The following is a 14,262-nucleotide window of genomic DNA, read 5'->3' as shown; positions in this document are numbered from 1 at the left end:
ATTATATATCTTCCTTTGTATCAATGAATATGCAAATTGTTTTCATAGTTATTTGTGTTTTCATGGAGATTACAGAGTAGTCATCTTTATGTTTTTGGATTAGATAGTTAATGGTTTTTAGGATGTTTAAGGCTAGATATGATCTTAATGCTAGATAATCTTAGGCCATATTGATTTAAAGTTTAGGTGATTTAATGTCTGAAAACAATCTGTTGCAAATGTAACCTGAAACTGACGTAAATTCCTTGTACATTCCATTTTTCAAATGAGCGCTTCCACTTCCGAGTGAAAGGGGACAAGCTAGTCCTTGTATTTCTTACTCTCATCAAACCATCAAAACCTTCTAAAGTATTGTACCAACCTTTTCCTGAAAAACATTTCTGGTCATTCCATGATCCATCCGTGAAACACCATCTACCTTGTATAGTTGGTAAAGTATAGACATTTACCTCAGTATTTTGAGGAAGCCCTTGTGTCAATGAAACTTGTGCCTCCGCCCAAAGAAGAGATTTTGTTTCAGTCAATTTTAAAGTATCCATTGGATCAATATCCACGTTACTAAAAACTTTATTATTTCGTCCCTTCCATATATATCATAATATCCCAATGAATTGATGATCTTCCATTTGTCAGAGAACTCTCCAAAACAAATGATCCATATTTGCGAAGAGTGGATGAGTAGGAAAAATAGCTGGATTCGATGGGATTTTTGAGATTGCCCAAACTTGGATTGCTGGTGGGCGTTCAAAAAAACGTGGTTGATTGATTCCTCGGTGCCCCACTTCTCGTACAACATATGTCCCCTTGCATTCCTCTCGCTCGTAAGTTTTTCTTAACTGCAATACATCCTGATACTATTTGCCAAAGAAATTGCTTCATTTTCGGTGGACATCGTATTTTTCCAATAAACTCCTTCAGAGAAGCGACTGTGGGACCAAACACTAATATTTGTTTTTTTCTTATTAGGGTAAACTCATTTCACTTGGTATCCAGATTTGACTGTGTATTTCTCATCTTTCGTGAAATGCCATCCGTCTATGTTGGCTAGTTGTATCTTACTCAAAGGTATACTCTCTTTAATCTTTGCATCCTGGGGATCCACCAAAGACTGTATTACCTATGAATTCCATGTTCGTGATTCTGTCTTGATGAGATAATAGACCGTTAGGTAAAGGTAAAGGTTATAATGATTACTATTTGCTGGTCTCGGGTGAGTGATTGAGAGCCAAATGTTATTTCATACTAATATAGTTGATCTTGATCCTACTCTTTTGATTAGTCCTTTGCTTACCAAAGATCTAGCAGAGACAATACTACGCCAGCCATATGATAGGGAGTATGATCTAATCGGTTCCAGGGGTGATGCATTCATGAAGTATCGACCTTGAAAACCCGAGAGAACAAAGTATTTGGTTTCTCGATTAAACGCCAGAACTGCTTTCTTAGCATGGCCGTATTAAAATCTGTGAGATATTTAAATCCCAAACCTCCTTCATCCGTAATTTGACATAATTTGTCCCATGATTTCCAATGTATGCCTTTTGAGCTTACTCATGGACTCCACCAAAATTGGGTTACCGCACTCGTTAGTTTCTTTGATATGGTCTTTTGTAGACGAAAACAGGACATCATATGTCTTAGTAAAGCCGAAACCACTGATTTTTTAATTACTTCCTTTCCCCCTTTGGTAAAGAACTTTTAAAGTCCATCCATTAACATTGTTGTTCAAACGACCTTGAATAAAACAAAATACATGTATTTTTGAGCCTCCCAGACTCTCTGGTATTTCCAATACGATCTCATCCCTCCTACATTACATATCCCTAGAATTTCCTGCATATCCTGCCGATTGGTTTCCTCAATCTTGTGTCCAAATTGAATAGAAGATTTTTGGAAGATTATCAGTTGATTTGATACTGCCTCATATTCCTTTAAAATCCTGAGAATGTTTTGACACTCATCCTTTTGAGCCTTACAAAAAAAATTAAATTGTCATCTAAAAGAGATATCGGAGGACAAGCCATAGCCACCTTCATTCCCGTTAGTTTTTTTCTCTTTCTCAGTTTTTTTTTAATATTTACGATTAGAGCCTCCGTACACATGACGAATACATTATGAGATAAAGGGTCTCCTTGGCGGAGACCTCTATGTGGGATTATATGCCCTTAAGGGAGACCATTTAATAAGACCATGTACTGAACCGAGGATATATATGCCATCATTCGTTTGATCTTAGTGAGGATCAAAACCCATTTTGTGTAGGTAGAAGGGCATGTATAAAATCTCATTCCACCCTATCATACGCTTTAGTCATATATGTTTTGATTGTCATATATTTATTTTGGCATGCTTGTTGGTCCTTAATCCATGAAATATTTTCTGAGTGATAAGAATATTATCTGAAATCAGCTTTCAGCCACACATGGCGATTGAGTTTCCAAAATAAGTGAAGGGAGGCATATCTTCAACCTCTGACATAATACTTAAGAAATGATTTTGTAATGTTTATTATGTAATAAAGAACACATAAAAATAAGGTAATGTTTTCTTTCACCTATTTATAATTTTATTTATTTGTGCATTTCTTTAAGAAGAGCTGTAGTGAAAATAAAGATTATAAATTTATTTTCTATAGTTTTTGTATATTATATTATTTTTTAAAATTTTCACAATGAATAAACTGTAAGGGTAAAGATTTATTTTATTTTTCTGGAATTTTGAAGTGATATCTTAATTAAAAAACAAAAATAATTTTATATGTGAATCTATCTTCAAATATTTGTGAAACTGGAAACATACCCCAAGAAAGAGGTAAAAAATTTTAATTGACTGGGAAAAACCAAAAATTGTTTTTATAATGTATTCTATTATATAGGATAAAGAGATATGCATGCATAATAAATTGATTATTTTTACAAGGGTAAAATTTGATTATTTTTTTAACTAGCATGTGTCAGTGTTTTAGGCAAGAAAATAGATGCGGTATTTATACAAATTTAAATAACAGAAATCATGTATTCAATCTTTGTAATTGAATTCATTAGGAAAACCATGATTTGCTTACTAAATGGAACTCATTGATCTCTCTCTCTTTCTCTTTGTCCATAAAAGGACTTAAGTTTGGCATTAAGCATATTTGGAACTAACATGGTGAAGATTCTCTTGCTATCCCCTTTCTGTTTTTTTTCAACTTACCAACCTTTCAAAATATTTTTGAGATATATATTTCTATATTTTGCTATGTTCTTTAGAATGTCAAAACTGTTCTCAAATATTTTCTAGGATATTTTATATCATTTCTCTAAATTTTGTTTTTGTTGATTAATAATATTCATCTTTCAACAAAAATAAACATTATGTTATTTGCATGTTTCTCATGCAGAGATGAATAGATTTTGAAGAGAGTCATAAAATAAATTGATCAGTTAAATACCAACTCTGTGGCAAGTAGCACGTTTTTTATAGTTTTTTCACATTTTTCAGTATCCTAATTTCATTATTTCGCTATTGTTTGAATACTATTTTTCCCAGTACTTGATAAATTTATCAGTATTGAACTAAGATAAAGTATTATCCGTATCATAAATTTAATTTTCAAACATTTGTTAAAATTCTCCCTATATAAACAATAATCCTTGTTCGATGTTTGATAATTATGAATTAGTGTTTGTATATAAATTTTATTTCAATTGAAACCAAAACAAGTTACTTTACAGAGTTAGAGGTGTGGTAATATTTCTTGCCTAACAAACTTAGTAATGTTTGTACATTAGACATAAACGTGCATGAACATAATAGATTACGATGAATTAACGCTGGTTACATGAATGAGTGTAATAAGTTTTAGTAATATAATTTACTATGTGAATTGTTTACTTAAATTGGGAATAGTCTCGATTGTCCACTTGCAAAGCTTGCTTTATTCAAAAAGTTAAAAGCTTTGAAAAATCGGTTAATAACTTTCGTCTATGATCTCATATCATTAATTTTTTTAAAGTTAAAAAAGTTTTCTTATTATTCTTATAAGTGTATATAATATACGAAGTAAAATATGTCATTTTTAAAAATCGATAAACATTAAGTATGCATGGACATTCATTTTTGGTTTTGATTGTTTGATTTTTTTCGGTTCTAGTTAAAATTTTGGTTATTTTGGATATAGAGATATGAGAACTGATAAGAGTTATGAAATTTGGTTCAAAATCGATTTTGTTCGGATTTGGTTTAGTTCTAGTGCAGTTTGATTTTTTTTTTCAGCTGGTTCCAAACAAATATTGAAAATCAGGTAATACTCAAAAAAATTGGATCTAGTTTGAGTCTTGTTTGGATCACTTTGGTTTGTGGTTTACATGTAATTTTGTGTAATTTTGAATAGTTTCATAAATTCTAATTAAATATCAAGTAATTCAGGTATTGGTGATAAAATATCTAGAAATTTGGAGTATGCAGATAAAATATTGGATAATTTGGATAATTTAATATAATTTGTTTTAAAATATTAAATTGATTATGTTTTTGGTAATTTAGTTTATGATATGGATATTAGGTTTTTTTTTCTTAGTTCGATACCATTTGAAATATAAAGAAAATTTACTCAATAAAAATAGAGAACCAAATTTAAAATAACTATATATCTATAAAGTAAACAAAGGAAAAAAATAAAAATAAAAGATGGTATGATTATCATCAGAAGAAGAGTATATTATAGAAAATCATAGGTACTTAGTTTGTCATTCTCTAAAATCTATACATCTTTGCATGATAAACTTGCAAATATATAACAAACATCATGTTCAGTCTCCCTAATTCTTAAACTGTCTACCTTCTGAAACGTTACATTATTTGGTGTTTGTTATTTAGAATTATCTTTAAAGTCTCCTCTCTTTTTCTGCTTAGAACAATTACACATGCAAGGTAAACAAATTCTAATTTTACTGTTGTGAAAGCACCAATTTACCATGCCACAACTCTCTTTCCGTTTAAACACAACACGATATACATACATTCATTAGTTTTTTTCAGTCAAATATAAACTACTTTCCTGTTCTCTATCTCTCTCTATCTCTCTCTCTCTCTCTCTCTCTCTCTCTCTCTCTCTCTCTCTCTCTCTCTCTCTCTCTCCCTCACATGCAAACATACACACACAAAATCTTAAGATGAATTCATTTTGAATTTGTTGAATCATGTTATGTTTCCTTCAAAAAGGTGTAACTTTCGTGTTGACATAACAAAACGTGAGAGAATGTTATTCGAGAGAAAAATAGATGAAGCTAAGATTACTATGATAAAAATCTTATTAAGATTTCAAAGGAAGAGAAAAAGCAATGAGTCATCTCTTGGATCATCAAGAAATCTGAAGGGTAAGGAGAAGAAGAAGGTAGAAGCAATTGATTTTGGTAGCATATAAGGAAAATAAAATTTTCAAGTCATGTTATTCATGCTAACTCAGATAGGAGTCAAACTGCTTGAAGAAATGAATTCAAAGATGGAAGTGAAGAATTTGGAAAAGACGCCACATGCGAGGAAAGACCCGGTGGAAGAGAAAAATGAAAATGAGACATGGAATATAGAGTACTATGAAACCCGTGCAAATGTAATTCAACATGTTGGATAGTATTCAAATGTCTACACATTACTTTTCACCTTTAAACACTCTACATCATCTTCTTTATCTTCCACCTAATAAATCAACATACATTAAAATTTTACATACTACAATGGTTTTGTTTAATTAGATTCAACACCATATTTAATTATTAATAATTAAATATTTATATGTCCAAATTAAATAAACTTAATATCTATTTAGTGATTATTTTTATTCTTTATAAATTAGAGATTGTGTTTGTTTAACTTGGCCATACAATTTAATCATTAATTAATAAAATAGTGTGTTGAATTTTATTAAACAAAACCATTACTCTAAAAATCTAATATGTGTTGAATTATTAGATGAAAGAAAAAGAAGATGATGTGGAGTTTTTAAAGGTCAGAAGTAACTTGATGAATCTTATAACCACATGTTAATATGAAATTTATACATCTTTGGAGGAAACAAAAAATTAATGATTTTATATGTGAATCTATCTTCAGATATTATGAAAGACGAAACATACCCCAAGAAAGAGGTGAAGATCATAATTGACTGGGAAAAACCAATAAATGTCATTATAATGTGTTCTATTATATATGTAAAAGAGATATTCATGCATGATAAATTGGTTATTTTTACAAGGGTAAAATTTGATTTTCTTAACTAGCGTGTATTAGTGTTTTAAACAGAAAAAGAGATGCAATATTTATACAAATTTAAATAACAAACATCATGTATTCAATCTTTGTCATTGAATTCATAAGGAAAACCATGATTTGCTTAATAAATGGAACTACTTGATCTCTCTCTCTTTGTCCATACAAAGCCTTAACTTTGACATTAAGCACATTTGGAAGTAACAAGATGAAGACTTTCTTGCTATTTTTCTGTTTTTCTCAACTTATCAAGCTTTCAAAATATTTTTGAGATATGTCTTTCTATATTTTGCTATGTTCTTTAGAATGCCAAAACTATTCTCAAATATTTGCTAGGATATAACAAAGCGTGAGAGAATGTTAATTGAGAGAAAAAATAAATGAAGCTAAGATTACTATGATAAAAATCTTATTGAGGTTTCAAAGGAAGAGAAAAAGCAAAGAGTCATTGGATCATCAAAAAATCTGAAGGGAAGGAGAAGAAAAAGGTAGAAGCAATTGATTTTGGTAGCATATTAGGATAAGGAAAATTTCAAGTCATGCTATTCATGCTAACCCATATATGAGTCAAATTGCCTGAAGAAATGGATTCAATGATGTAAGTGAAGAATCCGGAAAAGACGCCACATGCGAGGAAAGACCCGGTGGAAGAGAAGAAGGATAAAGAGACATGGATTATATAGTACTATGAAATCCGTGCAAATGTAATTCAACATGTTAGATAGTATTCAAATGTCAACACATTACTTTTCACCTTTAAACACTCTACATCATCTTCTTTTATCTTTCACCTAATAAATCATACATTAAAATTTTACATACTACAATGGTTTTGTTTAATTAGATTCAACACCATATTTTCTTATATGTTATATTTTGAATTTTTTAAAACGACAATAAATTACTAATATTATTGAAACTCTCACATTAAATTTTTTGAGATCAATGGTATAACCTTTTTGTTATAACAAGATACAAATGATCATAAAATCATATGAATAAGAAGTTTCATTTAATAATAGTCAGATTATATATATACTTATGTATTTTTTAATATTATTAAAACTAAAATATTTACCATATAAAAATACATAAATATGTTACTTTCAAAATTTTCATTGCAAAAGTATTTAGACCTTAATATTTTAATTTTGAAATTTGCAATGAATTTTGGAAAATGATTAAAAATTACTAAAATTATTAACAATCTCACACTGAACATTTTGTGATTAATGGTTTATTTGTTTGATACAAAAAATACAAATTTTAATAAAATTATATAAGTAGGAAGCCTCAATTAATAAATATAAATATTGAAATATACTATATATCTATGTCAATATCATTTAAATTTAATTATAGAGCATATAAAATAAATAAAATGATTTTATTTATTTATTTACGAATAAAATTATTGTAAATAAATAAGAGAGATTATTTTGATTTATGTGATTACTCCAATTTAGTTATATACATTATAGTTACTTGCTTCTCCAATTTAGTTATATACATTATAGTTACTCGCTTCTAACTTAGTCAATATATTTATTATTTCATAATACCATAATACGTAATGAACCCAAAATAAATAATAATATTTAAAATTAATTTGTATATATAATATTCATTTCACGTATTCATTCCGCGCAAGGTGCGGATCTTCACCTAGTTATTATTATTTTTGGATCAGAACCTAGAAAAACTTTAAGACAAATATTCCGAATCTCTTCTTGGAAAACAAAAATGTTAACATAAATATTCTTTCTCGCCAAACAAATTTGAATGAGTCAAAGTGAGCACAGGCGGAAGTTTTTAACTCCCGTATCCCGAGAATTTTGCTAACATGGACATCTTTCTCATCCTTCCATTAAATATATTGTCTTCTCTTACTTCTTTTTTTTGGTCAGCTATCTCCTCTTACTTCTAAAAATACATTTTTACTAAGAAAGATCCAACTCTCTCTTTTGTGTTTTTTCTTTGCAAACGAAAGTCTTCCAGACTGAAAGTATAGAAATAGATATATAGTTTGTAGATTCTGAAATTCAAGTTTTGCAAATACGGTCTCGCTACGGCTCTACCATGGGATTCTTAATCACATAAGGCATCATACAACAGACAAAAGAAGTAAGGCAATAGATTTCGATCTCAGCTCCATGTTCTAATTGGTTTTATACAAATTATTTTCCGATTTTATGTTAGTTTCTTTCGTTACAATCGTCATTGATCGGTTGATTTTTGTTTGTAATTTCTTATCCATTTTTTAGTCCTATATGCAAATTGGATGTGATTTCTCTCAATGATTCTTGACGGATATCATAGTGATCCTTCAGAGTGATGAAAAGCGTAAATTGACCATGGCGAAGGTAGGATGATGAGCATGAATTTATTGATAGGGTTAGTTCAGTTCTGATGATGAGGAGACGATATGTTATCTAATGAATCGATGATATTCAGTGATAATATATATGAGAATGCATGAAAGTGTTACAAGATTCAGTTGAAATAAAAATTAATATCTGTATTTTTTATTGTTTATTAAACAAATTTCTTATTGTTATATATGTAAAGATAAATTATATATATAAAATTATTAATTAATGAATAAATTGAGAGAGACCATTTCAAATTTTAAGGTTTTCTTCAAATCTATTAAAAAAACTTTGGTTCTTCTCTCAAAAAAAAATATAAATTGCATATTTATATGGTGTTGAGTTTCATTTTTTTTAATACCATGACGTTTAACATATTGGTTTATGTTAATGTTATTGATAAAAAAATTATTTTTCTTAATGTACAGAATTTATTGATTTTTTATTTGGATTCCTGAACAGTAAAATTCACCTAACACTTGCATTTGTATACTTTTCAAAAAGTGCTAATAAATTTGTTAAAACATGTATTGTTTTCTAAATCGTTAACTCACTAACATGTTTTAACTAGAATCTATATCTACAATTCCTAGGCCCAATTGAAATCCCTAGCCAGGAGTTGTAGTTATAGATTCTAGGTAAAACATGTTAGTCTGTTAACCATTAAGAGTATACAAATACAACTTGTAATAATTGAGAGTGTTAGTCTATAAAAAACAAGGAAGAAAGACTTGATACAAAACAATATCTTTCGTACACAACGATGTAATTAGATTCAAATAGACAAAAATGGACTTATGTTGATTATAAATGGGTTTACAAGGTTTATAAATAGTATTAGGAATAAAACTGATACAAGAACAGAGTAATAAGAGAGAAGTCTTTAGGACTGAGAGCTCGAGGTCAATTGGTATGTGTGAGTATACTATCATGACTGAACCTCCCTCCTTTTAATAATTCCTCAAGTTGTTATCGGTCTCCGAAATCTCCTCCTTCTTTTGATAACTAAATTGCACATATCTCAGGATTCTTGTTGACTCAGTCAAGCCCGCGCCTGGAGCTCTCCGTCGGGTTTGAGCTCGTTGCTTGTTTTCGGCCCATCCGACTCCTCCGTCCGAGGTGGCTACAAGATTAGGACTCAAGAATTTTCTCCCAGCCTTTTTAGTGAGTACGTATGAGCTGAATATTGGAATATTAGGATCCATTATCTAGCATAGCTCGTTCATCATAATCCAGGAGACCTAAGCGAAATGGGGAGTTTAATTTCGACACTTCACTTATTGACAACTGTCATGATCATTGGCTTTGATTTGATGTGCCACGATTGCACGCCTCCCATCATGCGGTTGAAATTTAAAGAGAATACTTTTTATATCTCGATAACTGCGTTCTTTCGGTTTCCATGGGTTGTCCGGTTTTTTTTTTTTTTTTTTTTTGTAACACATGCGTTGTCCAGTTTATAACTATCATCTTCATGGCCTTATCTCTCTTATCATGTTTCTTGTTGTTTCTCTTCATTTATCTCTCATCTGTTCTTTTGACTTCATCGTTTTCTTCCTTCGATTCGTACAACAGAGTGATGGCGAGAGAAAAATTAAGCCCTCATCTTGGATCCATCGTTAGGAGCAGAGACCTCGATGATCTACACGACCATTGGGGAGCATAGTACGAGCTTTATACATAACTTCCACTCTAGGAATAGACTACCAAGCGTATAAGGCATGGGTACTTGTTGGGGTCAACATCAGTCCTAGCGAAATCAACAACTAAAATCACCAGAGAATCATATCATTTACAATAGTGAGCCAGAAATGTCATGATAATAATACCTCATATGTCGTGCCTACGTGAAAAAATATACGACAAACTCTGTATATTTCCTCACATGAAGGAAATAAAGAGATTTCTGTCCAAATAAATTTATCGAGAAAAAGTTTTTTTGGAAGGCTTTTAAGAGAAACAACACTGTTTTACGAAACAATCTTCCGTAAAACAATTTTTGGGAAGTTCCTCTGGAATTTTTTGTAAAACAAGCAGAACAAGTTTTACGAAAAAATCTTTTGTAAAACTAACTTGGAAATTTTCTATGCAAAAACTTTCATAAAACAAGAAAACAATTCTGAAAGCATACAAAAATGTCAATGTAGAACGAAAGAGACAATAAAAGGCAAAGGAATGGCCACATCGCCTCTCTCTCTCTCTCTCTCTCTCTCTCTCTCTCTCTCTCTCTCTCTCTCTCTCTCTCTCTCTCTCTCTCTCTCTCTCTCTGCACATCGCCCTTTGAGCAGTCGATTATCGCCCTTAGCTTCTCATCACTGCTCAACATCGCCCATTACTCCCATAATGCCCTCCTTCTCTATCCATTTATGTTCTCGCTTGAATCTACTCTGAAAGTTCTTCGTTTCGTCGCAGTCAGAGTTGCTGTTGAGATTTTGTGGAAATCATGGAATACTTTATTTTCCGTAAAATTAAGCCAACATCGAGTCAGAAATGGTTAACTTAAACACCAATATATTTTTGATGAATCATTTTGTAGACCAAGCGGCACAAAAAATCGCAACTCGGAGCAAATTGAAAAAAAAATTAGAGCAAAATCGTAAAAATGCATGTCGTAAAATGAACCGAAACGACCTAAAACATGAAACAGTACACTTAAGAATTAAATTGCAAAGTATCCTAATCTCAATATTATTTTATGTTTCTTGGAGAGGAATAAGGAAGAAAACAGGATGATGGAAGATTCCCAAAAGAGATAAGCTTAAATCTTGACAAATAAGGAAAAATCAAAGAAAATGAAAGATAGGGATCTGTGGGATAATGGCAACACGGCCGACCATGGAGGAGTATATAAACAAGGCTGGGAAAGAGAAGGAAACCAAAAGAAACCTAGCTACGGAAACTCATTGCAATTAGAAACTTAGGCTTTATTTTCGTCTTTTTCTGAACGAGCTGCGACTCACATAGGTTTTCTTAGTATATGTGGTTACTCTAGAAAGCTTAGATAGATTTTACTGCATGTGTTATTTGATTTCCGTTGTAATCTCGCTTCCAGACGAACGTCATGTATGATTCTATCTTTAGAATGCTCATACGCAAATTCAGAATAAAAGTCTCTTGTTTTTAAATTTGTTTTCGTATTGTCGTATTTCATTTTTGCATATCTTTAAGTAATTGTCGTTGGCTCTGCAAAAAAATCCATACCCCCATAAAAATATTTGCTTTCTTCATTACTGATAGTGCAAATTTTGATTCCCACAGTACTACGAAGCCTATATCACATATTTCAAAGATTGCAGCCTCGAAGTTCTAGCTCAGCTTAGGATGGCGTTTACACAGATGTGTCCTAAATTTGTCACACACCTTCTGACCCTATATGTTAGGACACGCGAAGAAGGCTTGGAGTTCGGCTTAGAGGAGCTACGCCAGCTTTGTATCATAAAATGAAACACCGGTTTCCCGGGAACGATCCTGATTTTTCCTCGGTCCGGTCATAAGATCAAAGATGGAATTAGGGCCCATGACAATAGGTGGAGAGAGAAATTCTTTATTTTCAAAATCAACCGGGTATCCTGGGGAGACTTTGATTTCTCGAGGATTCCTCAAGAGTGGACCAAAAACGTAGATAAGTTATTGTTCCTTCTAGTTACTTATTGATTTCCCAAGATCTAGATCGGGCGTGAAAATGTGTTATTATTCTTTTTATTTTTGTTGCACTCCTTTTGGGAAGCTCGCCGATAACGGAGGATGATGGATGTAACACCTCTGAACCATCCTAGACATAGGTCAACCCACCAGCCAAAAATCAAACAAGAACATGACCAACGGACGATCTACACTAAGGGTTGAAGATGAAAAGCCAACCGGCCATCCAACAATCAAACAAGAACATGATTGATCGTCCAACCTAAAAGCATGGTCCGGAAACGCTACGTGATGGGCTAGGGGCGATCCGGTCAGAGTCACAAAAATTACTCCACGACTTAGACCAGTTCATCCACTAACTCGTCCCGTTAATTCAAGGCATAAAGCTTTGCAACCCATACCAAGAGTTAGCGTTTAGATCAAGGCCTAAGGCTTTTCAACCCATACCGAGACCTAACGTTGTGTTAGACCGGACTTGTCAAATATCAGAGTCTTATGATGCGCATATAAAACAACTTCTTTATTGATTCAAGAAATATACATACATTGATATAAGAGGCTGGTCCAGGCCTAAAGCAAAATTGAGTCAACTAAACACATATCCAAAATACCGTTAACAAAAGGCATGAAAATCTGTCCGGAATGTTAGAATCTTGGCTCTTGTTTCTTGCTCAGTTTGTGCCTTGAATATTTTAAATTTCTCAAACACTTTGTTCTTCTCTTTTAATAGAATGCTCCACATGTAGCGAGAGTAATCGTCAATAATTACAAACACATATCTCGTGTGTGCTGGAGTAGAAGGTGTGATCGGCCCAAAAAGGTCTCGTCTACCAGCTCAAGAGGTTGTGTGGCTCTGTATGTGCTCACCTGAGGGAAGCTTTGTTGTGTCTGTTTGCCTCGCAGACAAGACCCACATGTTTCTTTCTCCAGTGTCATCTTATGTAGACCAACTACAAGCTCTTTGTTAGCCATCAACTTCATTGTTTCGACATTAACATTTCCCAGTCGGGAATTCCATTTATTTGCTTCATTCGAACCTATAAGTTGAAGACACTTGATGTTTTCCACGTCTATGGTTACTCTATATAACCGATTCTTGGATCTTTTAGTCTTCACTACCAAATTTTCGTTTCGATCATATTGTATAAGATGATCATCTTTCATATGAACCTCACACCCTGCTTCAGTGGTCTGTCCCAAACTAATAATATTGCTCTTTAAGTCTGGAATAAAGTACACATTGTTAAGAACCTTCTTGTCGCCATTCTTGAGTAAGAAACGTATTGAGCCTTTTCCTTGTATCTCTATTCGAGAATCATCGCCGAATTTTACCATTCCTTTGATTTTTTCATCAAACTCGAAGAAAAATAGTCGATTCGCACTCATATGATTGCTGGCTCCGTTGTCAAGATACCACAAGTGGATCGAATCCGGATCAATATCAAACGAACTTGGCTTTACCTTTTGTTCTTTTAAATACACAACTTCATGCAACATCAGATTGTCAGCTTCTTCTGTACCATCTTCCTTCTTTTTAGTTGTTTCTTGAAGAAATTTATGTAGCCTGTCCGGACAATCTGTCACATAATGCCCTAGCTTTTCACACCGATAACATGTTATCTTGGAATTGTCTCGCTCTTGCCTATACCATGAACCATAGCGACCATGACCTCTACCTCTCTAGTACAATCGACCACCGTGTCCTCTTCGTCTTCCTCTATTTCCTCCGTGAATCTCTTATGGACGTGAGTCTGAATTTGCATACATGAGCTTTCTTTGATCATCATGTTCTTCTTCCTCTTCTTCTTCTTCACCAATTCTTTCTTCATATGATTTTAATCTCCCAACAATATCCTCAAAACTGGTGGTATTAAGATCAAGGACTTTCTCAAGTGCTGCAATAATATGTATGTAACACTTGGTAGACTTTCCAGAAACTTTTTAACAAGTTTTGGTTCATCAATGACTTCACCAAGTGCAATTGATTTTGATGAGATTTCTA

Source organism: Brassica napus, chromosome C9 (genome assembly GCF_020379485.1).
Source record: "Brassica napus cultivar Da-Ae chromosome C9, Da-Ae, whole genome shotgun sequence".
Classification (NCBI taxonomy): domain Eukaryota; kingdom Viridiplantae; phylum Streptophyta; class Magnoliopsida; order Brassicales; family Brassicaceae; genus Brassica; species Brassica napus.
This window is presented reverse-complemented; position numbering follows the sequence as displayed.